A 13568-nucleotide genomic window follows, 5' to 3' on the forward strand; every position below is an offset into this window, starting at 1 on the left:
GCCTCCAACGACCGAACCAGCGCCTTGGTGCGCACCTTGCAACGCACAGTGCCAACATTCGCCTTCCTGCACGTGGCAGGTCATCGGACCCAAATTCCGACCTCGCGAGTATGCCTACATATCGAATCGGTCATCGGACCCAACTTCCGACTTCATCCATACCGTAGGGTCTTTGAGGTTGGCGCGGTGCGCTCAACCCGGGGAGTCGACCCAACGAAGCATACACCTCCCCTATATAAGCTATTTGTCCGATTCCCACACCTGTGTAGCTTGCACCTCCGATCAGGACATCGACCCCAACTTCCGAACTCGACTAAAAAGACCGCACCAGCGCCTTGGTGTGCACCTTGCAACGCACAGTGTCAACATTCGCCTTCCTGCACATGGCAGGTCATCGGACCCAAATTCCGACCTCATGAGCATACCTACTAATCGAATCGGTCATCGGACCCAACTTCCGACTTCATCCATACCGTAGGGTCTTTGAGGTTGGCGCGGTGCGCTCAACCTGGGGAGTCGACCCATCGAAGCATACACCTCCCCTATATAAGCTATTTGTCCGATTCCGACACCTGTGTAGTTTGCACCTCCGCTCAGGACATCGACCCCAACTTCCGAACTCGCCTGCAACGACCGAACCAGCGCCTTGGTGCGCACCAAAAGTGCGCACTTTTGGAGGGCACTTTTCTGCGCTCCAAAGGTGCGCACTTTTGGAGGGCACTTTTTGGAGGGCACTTTTCTGCGCTCCAAAGGTGCGCACTTTTGGAGGGCACTTTTTGGAGGGCACTTTTCTGCGCTCCAAAGGTGCGCACTTTTGGAGGGCACTTTTTGGAGGGCACTTTTCTGCGCTCCAAAGGTGCGCACTTTTGGAGGGCACTTTTTGGAGGGCACTTTTCTGCGCTCCAAAGGTGCGCACTTTTGGAGGGCACTTTTTGGAGGGCACTTTTCTGCGCTCCAAAGGTGCGCACTTTTGGAGGGCACTTTTTGGAGGGCACTTTTCTGCGCTCCAAAGGTGCGCACTTTTGGAGGGCACTTTTTGGAGGGCACTTTTCTGCGCTCCAAAGGTGCGCACTTTTGGAGGGCACTTTTTGGAGGGCACTTTTCTGCGCTCCAAAGGTGCGCACTTTTGGAGGGCACTTTTTGGAGGGCACTTTTCTGCGCTCCAAAGGTGCGCACTTTTGGAGGGCACTTTTTGGAGGGCACTTTTCTGCGCTCCAAAGGTGCGCACTTTTGGAGGGCACTTTTGTGCACTCCAAAGGTGCGCACTTTTGGAGGGCACTTTTCCTGTGCTCCAAAGGTGCACACCTAGGTGAGCACCTTCGACCACACCTTGTAGCACACCAAACTCTGACTTTCGACTTCATCCGCAATGCAGGGTCTTTGAGGTTGGCGCAATGCGCACAACCAGGGGAGTCGACCCATCAAACCCAACACCTCCCCTATATAAGCTATTTGTCTGATTCTCATACATGCGTAGCCTGCAGGAGCAATTAGGACATCGACCCCAACTTTCGGCTTCTAAACGAAAACAAGGTCTTTGAGGTTGGTGTAATGCGAACAACTAGGGGAGTCAACCCATCAAACCCAACACCTCCCCTATATAAGCTATTTGTCTGATTCTCATACATGTGTAGTCTACAGGAGCAATTAGGACATCGACCCCAACTTTTGACTTCTTAACGAAAACAAGGTCTTTGAGGTTGACGTAATGCGCACAACCAGGGGAGTCGACCCATCAAACCCAACACCTCCCCTATATAAGCTATTTGTCCGATTCTCATACATGTGTAGCCTGCAGGAGCCATTAGGACATTGACCCCAACTTTTGACTTCTTAACGAAAACAAGGTCTTTGAGGTTGGCGTAATGCGCACAACCAAGGGAGTTGACCCATCAAACCCAACACCTCCCCTATATAAGCTATTTGTCTGATTCTCATACATGTGTAGCCTGCAACAACGATTAGGACATCCACCCCAACTTCTGAATTCGTCTGCGTTGACCGCACCAAAGGTGCACGCCTTGGTGCTCACCAAAATCCGACTTCCGACTTCTTCTGCTATGCGGGGTCTTTGAGGTTGGCGCAGTGCGCACAACCAGGGGAGTCAACCCACCGAATGCAACACCTCCCCTATATAAGCTATTTGTCTGATTCTCATACATGCGTAGACTGCAGCAATGATTAGGACATCCACCCCAACTTTTGACTTCTTAAACAAGACAGGGTCTTTGAAGTTGGTGCAGTGCACACAACCAGGGGAGTCGACCCATCAAACGCAACACCTCCCCTATATAAAGCTATTTGTCCGATTCTCATACGTGTAGTCTGCAGCAGCGATTAGGACATCGACCCCAACTTCCGAATTCGTTTGCATTGACCGCACCAAAGGTGCACGCCTTGGTGTGCACCCTGGAGTGCACTTTGGTGCTCACCTCGGTGCACACTTTGGTGTGCACCTCGGTGTGCACCAAAGGTGCGCACCTTGGAGCGCACCAAAGGTGTACACTTTGGAGCGCACCACATAGGGTCTTTGAGAGGTTGGCGCAGTGCGCACACCAAGGTGGGTGTTGAGGTGCGTGCCGAGGTGGGTGGGTGCTAGGGTGCGCTCCATGGTGGGTGCCAGGGTGGGTGCGTGCTAGGGTGGATTCCAAAGAGGGTCATAGGGTGGGTGCCAAGGTGGGTTGGTGATATAGTGGGTTCAAAGGTGGGTACTAGGGTGGGTTCCAAGGTGGGTCACAAGTTGGGTGCCAGGATGCGTGGGTGTTAGGTTGGGTGCCAAGGTGGGCTCCTGCGTGGGTGGGTGCTAGGGTGGGTTTCAAGGTGGACGCGAGGGCGGGTGCCAAGGTGGGTAACAAGTTGGGTGTTAGGATGGGTGAGTGCTAGAGTGGGTGCCAAGGTGGGTGGGTGCTAAGGTGGATGCCAAGGTGGTTCACAGGGTGGGTGGGTTCTAGGGTGAGTTCCAAGGTGGGTCACAGGTTCAGTGCTAGGGTGGGTGTCAAGGCGGGTGTCGAGGTGCCTGGGTGCTAGGGTGTGGATGCCAATGTGGGTCATAGGGTGGGTACTAGGGTGGGCTGCAATGTGGGTGCCAAGGTGGGTAACATGCTCGGTGGGTTCTAAATTGGGTGCCAGGGTGGGTGTGCACCCACCTTGCCCGAGGTGGGTGCCAAGGTGCCAGTGTGGGTGGGTGCTAAGGTGGATGCCAAGGTGGGTGAGAAGGTGGGTGATAGGTTGAGTGGTAGGATGGGTGGGTGCCAAGATGGGTCACAGGGTGGGTGCAAGGGTGGGTAGGTGCTAGGGTTGGTGTCAGGGTGGGTGGGTGCTAGGTTGGGTTCCAAGGTGGGTGCGAGGGTGAGTGTCAAGGTGGGTCACAGGTTAGGTGCTAGGATGGGTGAGTGCTAGGGTGCAAAGGTGCCAGGGTGGGTGCTAGGATGGGTCGATGCTAGGGTGAGTGGCAAGGTGGGTCCACAAGTGTCAAGGTGGGTGCCGAGGTGGGTGCCAAGTCGGCGACTGCTATGGTGGATGCCAAGGTGGGTCACGGGGTGGGTGCCAAGTTGCTAGGTTGGGTTCCAAGGTGGGTGCCAACGTGGGTGCTAGGGTGCGTGGGTTAAAGGGTGTGTCACAACGTGGGTGCCAGGATGGGTGCGCACCCACACTGGCCAAGACGGGTGCGGGTGCAAGGTTGGGTTCCAAGCCCGGTCACAGGCTGGGTGCTAGGATGGGTGGGTGCCAAGGTGGGCACCAGGGTGGGTGCACCCACCCTGGCCAAGGTGGGTCACGGGGTGGGTCCTAGGGTGGGTAACGGGGTGGGTACTAAGGTGCGTGCCAAGGTGGGTCATAGGGTGGGTGCCAAGGTGGGCACCAGGGTGGGTGTGCACCAACCCTAGCCAGGGTAGGTCACGGGGTGGTTGTCGGGGTGGGCGTCAAGGAGCCAAGGTGGGTGGCAAGTAGCCAAGTTGCGTGCCAAGGTGGGTGTCGGGGTGGGTGCCAAGGATCCAAGGTGGGTGCCAAGGAACCAAGGTGGGTGTCTGGGTGGGTGCCGAGGTGGGAGCCAGGGTGGGTCCCAAGGTGAGTGCAAAGGTGGGTGCCAGGGTCAAGGTGAGTGCCAATGTGGGTTCCAAGGTGCCAGGGTCAGGGTGAGTGCCAATGTGGGTTCAAAGGTGCTAAGTTGGGTGCGAGGTTGGGTGCGAGGGTGGGTGGGTGCCAAGGTGTGCTAGGTGGAAGCCCGGGTGGGTCGGCATCCCATGGGTGTCGAGTTGGGTGCCTGATGGGTGCTTCTTGTCAAGTTTTAGTCGTCGGGACTCATTTCGAGCCTTAGAGGTCGTTTCTTGTCCGGTTGCCCTGTCTTCGACCTGGGAACCCAATTTTGGTCCTCGGGTCCCATTTTTTTTTGTCTCGCATCCCACTTTTGGCCTGTGGCCTTTTCGGGGTCGATTCTCGTTTTGGGCATCAGAGCATGTTTCTTCTCCTAAAACCCAATATTTGTTTATTAAGTCTCGGAACACATTTTTGTTCTCGTGGACCCATCATGGGTCTTGGAACGCATTTGTGGTCCTTGGGTCCCATTTTGCATCCCGAAACTTGTGTTTTGGTGCTTGATCCCTATTTTGGGTGCCCACCTTGCACCAAGTGCGCACCCGGGGCAAACCGAGCGCCTTGGTGCACCGGGGCAAGATCGAGCGTGCACCCGAGGCGCCCCGAACATGCACCAAGGTGCACTCGGCCCACATGTGAGCGCAGGTCGTTGCGCCCGAGGTGGTGTGTGGGCACCGCGTTGCAGACGGGACACTGCACGCACACGACGCCCCCTCCAGGTGCACGCACGTAGGCCGGGCCGGGTGCACACCCGACGCCCTAGCAAGGTGCGCGCACCCGGGCAGGGCTCACACTTGGCGAACGGGGCGCACTTCGCGAGGGAGGGTGTGCACCTCGACGGGGGTGGGTGGCCGGGGTGGATTCGCACGTGGGTCGCGGTTTGCTAAGTACACACTGCGACAAGCTCATAACGGGTGCGATCATACCAGCATTAGTGCACCGGATCCCATCAGAACTCCGCAGTTAAGCGCGCTTGGGCCGGAGTAGTACTGGGATGGGTGACCTCCCGGGAAGTCCCGGTGTTGCACCCTTTTTTAGTTTTTCGCCGGGCGTCGCAATGCTATTTGAATAAACCTTTTGCCCGTTTGCGTTCTCGTCGGGGCCGGGCCGGGCCGGGGTGCGCTGCCCGCACTACCGCGCGCGCGGGGGCGACACCGAGCGCGCACCCGAGGCACCCCGAGCACACAGGCCACGGTGCAACCCGGGCGTTGTGCGCGCACCCCGGTGCGCCCGAGGTGCTGCGCGCGCACCCAGGTGAAATCGGTGTGCACCTCGGCCAGTGCGCGCTCGGTCGAGTCGCGCACGTTGGCCAAGGTGCACGGTGATGTTTCTTACTCTAAGGTTCCGCACCAGACGCCCGGGACAGGTGAGCGAAGCTGGGCGGGGCCGGGTGCGCGGCCGGGGCAGGTGCACGCAGCTGGAGAGAGCTTTGGAGCACACTTCGGAGCGCACCAATGATGCGCTCCATTCAAAAGTTTCCTGAAAAGGCAAAAAAAGTTGAGATTATAGAATTTCCCACTTGAGAGATTGTAAAAAAAAAAAATTTAAAATGAAGGAAACGCGGGTGCCAAGGTGTGCGCAGCCCAGCCAAGGTGTGCGCACCAAGGCGCCCACCCTGGCGAAGGTGCACGCAAGGTGCGCACCCGAGGCAAACCGGACAATTAACCCAACTTTCGACTTCGCGCGCACCTTGGAGCGCACTTCGGAGCGCTCCTTGGTGCGCACCAATCTTGGGCACCTCGGAGTGCACCATGGCGCCCACCAAGGTGCGCACCCGGGGCAAACCGAGCTCCGACTTCGTGCGCACCTTGGAGCGCACGAAAGGTGCGCACCATGGCGCCCACCAAGGTGCGCAGCCCAGCCAAGGCGTGCGCATCAAGGTGCGCACCCTGGCGAAGGTGCGCACCCGGGGCAAACCGAGCTCCGACTTCGTGCGCACCTTGGAGCGCACAAAAGGTGCGCAACCCAGCCAAGGTGTGCGCACCCCGGTCAAACCGAGCTCCGAATCGTGCGCACCAGAGGTGCACGCCATCGTGCGCACCTTGGAGCACACTTCGGAGCCCTCCTTGGTGCGCGCCGATGTTGCGCACCTCGGAGCGCACCCGGGGAAAACAATGCAATTAACCCGACTTTCGACTTCGTGGGCACCTCGGAGCGCTCTCGGGTTCGCACCTCGGAGCACACCGAGGTGCGCACCTTTGATGCGCTGCCTTCACCAATTTCCAGAAAAGGCAAGAAAACATTGAGAAGGTGTGCGCACCGAGGTGCCCACCCTGGCGAAGGTGCACGCGAGGTGCGCACCCGGGGCAAACCGGGCTCCGACTTCGTGCACGCCGCACCTTGGAGCACACTTCGGAGCGCTCCTTGGTGCGCACCAGGGCGCGCAACCCAGCCGAGGTGCCCACCCCGGCGAAGGTGCACGCGAGGTGCGCACCCGGGGCAAACCGGGCTCCGACTTCGTGCACGCCATGGTGCCCACCGCGGCGAAGGTGCACGCGAGGTGCGCACCCGGGGCAAACCGGGCTCCGACTTCGTGCACGCCGCACCTTGGAGCACACTTCGGAGCGCTCCTTGGTGCGCACCATGGTGCCCACCAGGGCGCGCAACCCCGCCGAAGGTGCACGCGAGGTGCGCACCCGGGGCAAACCGGGCTCCGACTTCGTGCACGCCGCACCTTGGAGCACACTTCGGAGCGCTCCTTGGTGCGCACCATGGTGCCCACCAGGGCGCGCAACCCCGCCGAAGGTGCACGCGAGGTGCGCACCCGGGGCAAACCGGGCTCCGACTTCGTGCACGCCATGGTGCGCACCGCGGCGAAGGTGCGCACCCGGGGCAAACCGGGCTCCGACTTCGTGCACGCCGCACCTTGGAGCACACTTCGGAGCGCTCCTTGGTGCGCACCAGGGCGCGCAACCCAGCCGAGGTGCCCACCCCGGCGAAGGTGCACGCGAGGTGCGTACCCGGGGCAAACCGGGCTCCGACTTCGTGCACGCCGCACCTTGGAGCACACTTCGGAGCGCTCCTTGGTGCGCACCATGGTGCCCACCAGGCCGCGCAACCCAGCCAAGGTGTGCGCACCAAGGTGCACGCGAGGTGCGCACCCGGGGCAAACCGGGGTCCGACTTCGTGCACGCCGCACCTTGGAGCACACATCGGGGCGCTCCCGGGTTCGCACCGGCGTTGCGCACCGTGGTGGGCACCTCGGAGCACACCAAGGTGGGCAGCGAGGTGCGCACCTTTGATGCGATGCCTTCACTAATTTCCATAAAAGGCAAAAAAAAAACGAGATTTTAAAATTTCCGTTTTGAAAGATAGTGAGAAAAAGGGAATGCTGGTGCCATCTTGAGCCCGCCCTGGTGCGCAGCCCAGCCAAGGTGTGCGCACCAAGGTGCCCACCCTGGCGAAGGTGCGCGCCCGGGCAATTAATCCAACTTCCAACTTCGCGCGCGCCAGGGTGGGAGCGCACCCAACAACCGGGCCTGGGAAGAGCCAATGCGAGAAACCCCACCAAACGCTCTGACAAAAAAAGAGGGGGCGCTCCAGTAACCCCGCTTCGGAGCGCACCCTGGGCAAACCCAGCCAAGGTGCCCACCCCGGCCAAGGTGCAGGCGAGGTGCGCACCCGGGGCAAACCGGGCTCCGACAACGTGCACGCCGCACCTTGGAGCACACTTCGTAGCGCTCCCGGGTGCGCACCTCAGAGCACACCAAGGTGGGCAGCGAGGTGCGCACCTTTGATGCGCTGCCTTCACTAATTTCCAGAAAAGGCAAAAAAAAAAGGAGATTTTAAAATTTCCGTTTTGAAAGATAGTGAAAAAAACGGAACGCGCGTGCCATCTTGAGCCCGCCCTGGTGCGCAGCCCAGGTAAGGTGCCCACCCTGGCAAAGGTGCGCACCCGGGCAATTAACCCTACTTCCGACTTCGTGCGCGCCAGGGTGGCAACCGGGCCTCGGAAGAGCCAATGCGAGAAACCCCACCAAACGCTCCGACAAAAAAAGAGGCGGCGCTCCAATAACCCCGCTTCGGAGCGCAGCCGGGGCAAACCCAGCCAAGGTGCCCACCCCGACGAAGGTGCACGCGAGGTGCGCACCCGGGGCAAACCGGGCTCCGACAACGTGCACGCAGCACCTTGGAGCACACTTCGAAGCACTCCCGGGTGCCCACCGGCGTTGCGCACCGTGGTGGGCAGCGAGGTGCGCACCTTTGATGCGCTGCCTTCACTAATTTCCAGAAAAAGGCAAAAAAAAATGAGATTTTAAAATTTCCGTTTTGAAAGATAGTGAAAAAAAAGGAACGCGGGTGCCATCTTGAGCCCGCCCTGGTGCGCAGCCCAGGCAAGGCATGCGCACCAAGGTGCCCACCCGAGGTGCACACCCGGGGCAAACCGGGCTCCGACTTCGTGCAGGCCGCACCTTGGAGCACACTTCGGAGCGCTCCTTGGTGCGCACCATGGTGCCCACCAGGGCGCGCAACCCAGCCAAGGTCTGCACACCAAGGTGCCCACCCCGGCGAAGGTGCACGCGAGGTGCGCACCCGGGGCAAACCGGGCTCCGACTTCGTGCACGCCATGGTGCCCACCGCGGCGAAGGTGCACGCGAGGTGCGCACCCGGGGCAAACCGGGCTCCGACTTCGTGCACGCCGCACCTTGGAGCACACTTCGGAGCGCTCCTTGGTGCGCACCATGGTGCCCACCAGGGCGCGCAACCCAGCCAAGGTGTGCGCACCAAGGTGCACGCGAGGTGCGCACCCGGGGCAAACCGGGGTCCGACTTCGTGCACGCCGCACCTTGGAGCACACATCGGAGCGCTCCCAGGTTCGCACCAGCGTTGCGCACCTTTGATGCGCTGCCTTCACTAATTTCCAGAAAAGGCAAAAAAAAACGAGATTTTAAAATTTCCGTTCTGAAAGATAGTGAAAAAAACGGAACGCGGGTGCCATCTTGAGCCCTTCCTGGTGCGCAGCCCAGGCAAGTTGTGCGCACCAAGGTGCCCACCCTGGCGGAGGTGCGCGCCCGGGGCAATCCGGGCTCCGACTTCGTGCACTGCATGGTGCCCACCAAGGCGCGCAACCCAGCCAAGGTGCCCACCGCAGCGAAGGTGCACGCGAGGTGCGCACCCGAGGTGCACACCCGGGGCAAACGGGGCTCCGACTTCGTGCACGCCGCACCTTGGAGCACACTTCAGAGCGCTCCTTGGTGCGCACCAGGGCGCGCAACCCAGCCGAGGTGCCCACCCCGGCGAAGGTGCACGCGAGGTGCGCACCCGGGGCAAACCGGGCTCCGACTTCGTGCACGCCATGGTGCCCACCGCGGCGAAGGTGCGCACCCGGGGCAAACCGGGCTCCGACTTCGTGCACGCCGCACCTTGGAGCACACTTCGGAGCGCTCCTTGGTGCGCACCATGGTGCCCACCAGGCCGCGCAACCCAGCCAAGGTGTGCGCACCAAGGTGCACGCGAGGTGCGCACCCGGGGCAAACCGGGGTCCGACTTCGTGCACGCCGCACCTTGGAGCACACATCGGGGCGCTCCCGGGTTCGCACCGGCGTTGCGCACCGTGGTGGGCACCTCGGAGCACACCAAGGTGGGCAGCGAGGTGCGCACCTTTGATGCGATGCCTTCACTAATTTCCATAAAAGGCAAAAAAAAAACGAGATTTTAAAATTTCCGTTTTGAAAGATAGTGAGAAAAAGGGAATGCTGGTGCCATCTTGAGCCCGCCCTGGTGCGCAGCCCAGCCAAGGTTTGCGCACCAAGGTGCCCACCCTGGCGAAGGTGCGCGCCCGGGCAATTAACCCAACTTCCAACTTCGCGCGCGCCAGGGTGGGAGCGCACCCAACAACCGGGCCTGGGAAGAGCCAATGCGAGAAACCCCACCAAACTCTCTGACAAAAAAAGAGGGGGCGCTCCAGTAACCCCGCTTCGGAGCGCACCCTGGGCAAACCCAGCCAAGGTGCCCACCCCGGCCAAGGTGCAGGCGAGGTGCGCACCCGGGGCAAACCGGGCTCCGACAACGTGCACGCCGCACCTTGGAGCACACTTCGTAGCGCTCCCGGGTGCGCACCTCAGAGCACACCAAGGTGGGCAGCGAGGTGCGCACCTTTGATGCGCTGCCTTCACTAATTTCCAGAAAAGGCAAAAAAAAAAGGAGATTTTAAAATTTCCGTTTTGAAAGATAGTGAAAAAAACGGAACGCGCGTGCCATCTTGAGCCCGCCCTGGTGCGCAGCCCAGGTAAGGTGCCACCCTGGCAAAGGTGCGCACCCGGGCAATTAACCCTACTTCCGACTTCGTGCGCGCCAGGGTGGCAACCGGGCCTCGGAAGAGCCAATGCGAGAAACCCCACCAAACGCTCCGACAAAAAAAGAGGCGGCGCTCCAATAACCCCGCTTCGGAGCGCAGCCGGGGCAAACCAAGCCAAGGTGCCCACCCCGACGAAGGTGCACGCGAGGTGCGCACCCGGGGCAAACCGGGCTCCGACAACGTGCACGCAGCACCTTGGAGCACACTTCGAAGCACTCCCGGGTGCCCACCGGCGTTGCGCACCGTGGTGGGCAGCGAGGTGCGCACCTTTGATGCGCTGCCTTCACTAATTTCCAGAAAAAGGCAAAAAAAAATGAGATTTTAAAATTTCCGTTTTGAAAGATAGTGAAAAAAAAGGAACGCGGGTGCCATCTTGAGCCCGCCCTGGTGCGCAGCCCAGGCAAGGCATGCGCACCAAGGTGCCCACCCGAGGTGCACACCCGGGGCAAACCGGGCTCCGACTTCGTGCAGGCCGCACCTTGGAGCACACTTCGGAGCGCTCCTTGGTGCGCACCATGGTGCCCACCAGGGCGCACCCGAGGCAAACCGGGCTCCGACTTCGTGCACGCCGCACCTTGGAGCACACATCGGAGCGCTCCCAGGTTCGCACCAGCGTTGCGCACCTTTGATGCGCTGCCTTCACTAATTTCCAGAAAAGGCAAAAAAAAACGATATTTTAAAATTTCCGTTCTGAAAGATAGTGAAAAAAACGGAACGCGGGTGCCATCTTGAGCCCTTCCTGATGCGCAGCCCAGGCAAGTTGTGCGCACCAAGGTGCCCACCCTGGCGGAGGTGCGCGCCCGGGGCAAACCGGGCTCCGACTTCGTGCACTGCATGGTGCCCACCAAGGCGCGCAACCCAGCCAAGGTGCCCACCGCAGCGAAGGTGCACGCGAGGTGCGCACCCGAGGTGCACACCCGGGGCAAACCGGGCTCCGACTTCGTGCACGCCGCACCTTGGAGCACACTTCAGAGCGCTCCTTGGTACGCACCAGGGCGCGCAACCCAGCCAAGGTGCTCACCCCGGCGAAGGTGCACGCGAGGTGCGCACCCGGGGCAAACCGGGCTCGGACTTCGTGCACGCCGCACCTTGGAGCACACATCGGAGCGCTCCCGGGTTCGCACCAGCATTGCGCACCTTTGATGCGCTGCCTTCACTAATTTCCAGAAAAGGCAAAAAAAAGAAAAAAATGAGATTTTAAAATTTCCGTTTTGAAAGATAGTGAAAAAAACGGAACGCGGGTGCCATCTTGAGCCCGCCCTGGTGTGCAGCCCAGGCAAGTTGTGCGCACCAAGGCACCCACCCTGGCCAAGGTGGGTCACGGGGTGGGTCCTAGGGTGGGTAACGGGGTGGGTACTAAGGTGCGTGCCAAGGTGGGTCATAGGGTGGGTGCCAAGGTGGGCACCAGGGTGGGTGTGCACCAACCCTAGCCAGGGTAGGTCACGGGGTGGTTGTCGGGGTGGGCGTCAAGGAGCCAAGGTGGGTGGCAAGTAGCCAAGTTGCGTGCCAAGGTGGGTGTCGGGGTGGGTGCCAAGGATCCAAGGTGGGTGCCAAGGAACCAAGGTGGGTGTCTGGGTGGGTGCCGAGGTGGGAGCCAGGGTGGGTCCCAAGGTGAGTGCAAAGGTGGGTGCCAGGGTCAAGGTGAGTGCCAATGTGGGTTCCAAGGTGCCAGGGTCAGGGTGAGTGCCAATGTGGGTTCAAAGGTGCTAAGTTGGGTGCGAGGTTGGGTGCGAGGGTGGGTGGGTGCCAAGGTGTGCTAGGTGGAAGCCCGGGTGGGTCGGCATCCCATGGGTGTCGAGTTGGGTGCCTGATGGGTGCTTCTTGTCAAGTTTTAGTCGTCGGGACTCATTTCGAGCCTTAGAGGTCGTTTCTTGTCCGGTTGCCCTGTCTTCGACCTGGGAACCCAATTTTGGTCCTCGGGTCCCATTTTTTTTTGTCTCGCATCCCACTTTTGGCCTGTGGCCTTTTCGGGGTCGATTCTCGTTTTGGGCATCAGAGCATGTTTCTTCTCCTAAAACCCAATATTTGTTTATTAAGTCTCGGAACACATTTTTGTTCTCGTGGACCCATCATGGGTCTTGGAACGCATTTGTGGTCCTTGGGTCCCATTTTGCATCCCGAAACTTGTGTTTTGGTGCTTGATCCCTATTTTGGGTGCCCACCTTGCACCAAGTGCGCACCCGGGGCAAACCGAGCGCCTTGGTGCACCGGGGCAAGATCGAGCGTGCACCCGAGGCGCCCCGAACATGCACCAAGGTGCACTCGGCCCACATGTGAGCGCAGGTCGTTGCGCCCGAGGTGGTGTGTGGGCACCGCGTTGCAGACGGGACACTGCACGCACACGACGCCCCCTACAGGTGCACGCACGTAGGCCGGGCCGGGTGCACACCCGACGCCCTAGCAAGGTGCGCGCACCCGGGCAGGGCTCACACTTGGCGAACGGGGCGCACTTCGCGAGGGAGGGTGTGCACCTCGACGGGGGTGGGTGGCCGGGGTGGATTCGCACGTGGGTCGCGGTTTGCTAAGTACACACTGCGACAAGCTCATAACGGGTGCGATCATACCAGCGTTAGTGCACCGGATCCCATCAGAACTCCGCAGTTAAGCGCGCTTGGGCCGGAGTAGTACTGGGATGGGTGACCTCCCGGGAAGTCCCAGTGTTGCACCCTTTTTTAGTTTTTCGCCGGGCATCGCAATGCTATTTGAATAAACCTTTTGCCCGTTTGCGTTCTCGTCGGGGCCGGGCCGGGCCGGGGTGCGCTGCCCGCACTACCGCGCGCGCGGGGGCGACACCGAGCGCGCACCCGAGGCGCCCCGAGCACACAGGCCACGGTGCAACCCGGGCGTTGTGCGCGCACCCCGGTGCGCCCGAGGTGCTGCGCGCGCACCCAGGTGAAATCGGTGTGCACCTCGGCCAGTGCGCGCTCGGTCGAGTCGCGCACGTTGGCCAAGGTGCACGGTGATGTTTCTTACTCTAAGGTTCCGCACCAGACGCCCGGGACAGGTGAGCGAAGCTGGGCGGGGCCGGGTGCGCGGCCGGGGCAGGTGCACGCAGCTGGAGAGAGCTTTGGAGCACACTTCGGAGCGCACCAATGATGCGCTCCATTCAAAAGTTTCCTGAAAAGGCAAAAAAAGTTGAGATTATAGAATTTCCCACTTGAGAGATTGTAAAAAAAAA

The 13568-nt window shown here is 60.5% G+C and overlaps 2 non-coding genes across 2 annotated transcripts; both read left to right on the forward strand.

Annotated features, from left to right (window-relative positions):
- Positions 1-5004: 5004 nt before the first annotated feature.
- Positions 5005-5123, forward strand: LOC131872754 (5S ribosomal RNA). The gene has a single exon (XR_009370841.1). It is a non-coding gene; the product is annotated as a 5S ribosomal RNA (ribosomal RNA).
- A 7817-nt stretch (positions 5124-12940) lies between these two features.
- LOC131872756 (5S ribosomal RNA) lies at positions 12941-13059 on the forward strand. The gene has a single exon (XR_009370843.1). It is a non-coding gene; the product is annotated as a 5S ribosomal RNA (ribosomal RNA).
- The last annotated feature ends 509 nt before the right edge of the window (positions 13060-13568 follow it).

The sequence above is a fragment of the Cryptomeria japonica genome, unplaced genomic scaffold, assembly GCF_030272615.1.
Source record: "Cryptomeria japonica unplaced genomic scaffold, Sugi_1.0 HiC_scaffold_755, whole genome shotgun sequence".
In the NCBI taxonomy this organism is placed as follows: domain Eukaryota; kingdom Viridiplantae; phylum Streptophyta; class Pinopsida; order Cupressales; family Cupressaceae; genus Cryptomeria; species Cryptomeria japonica.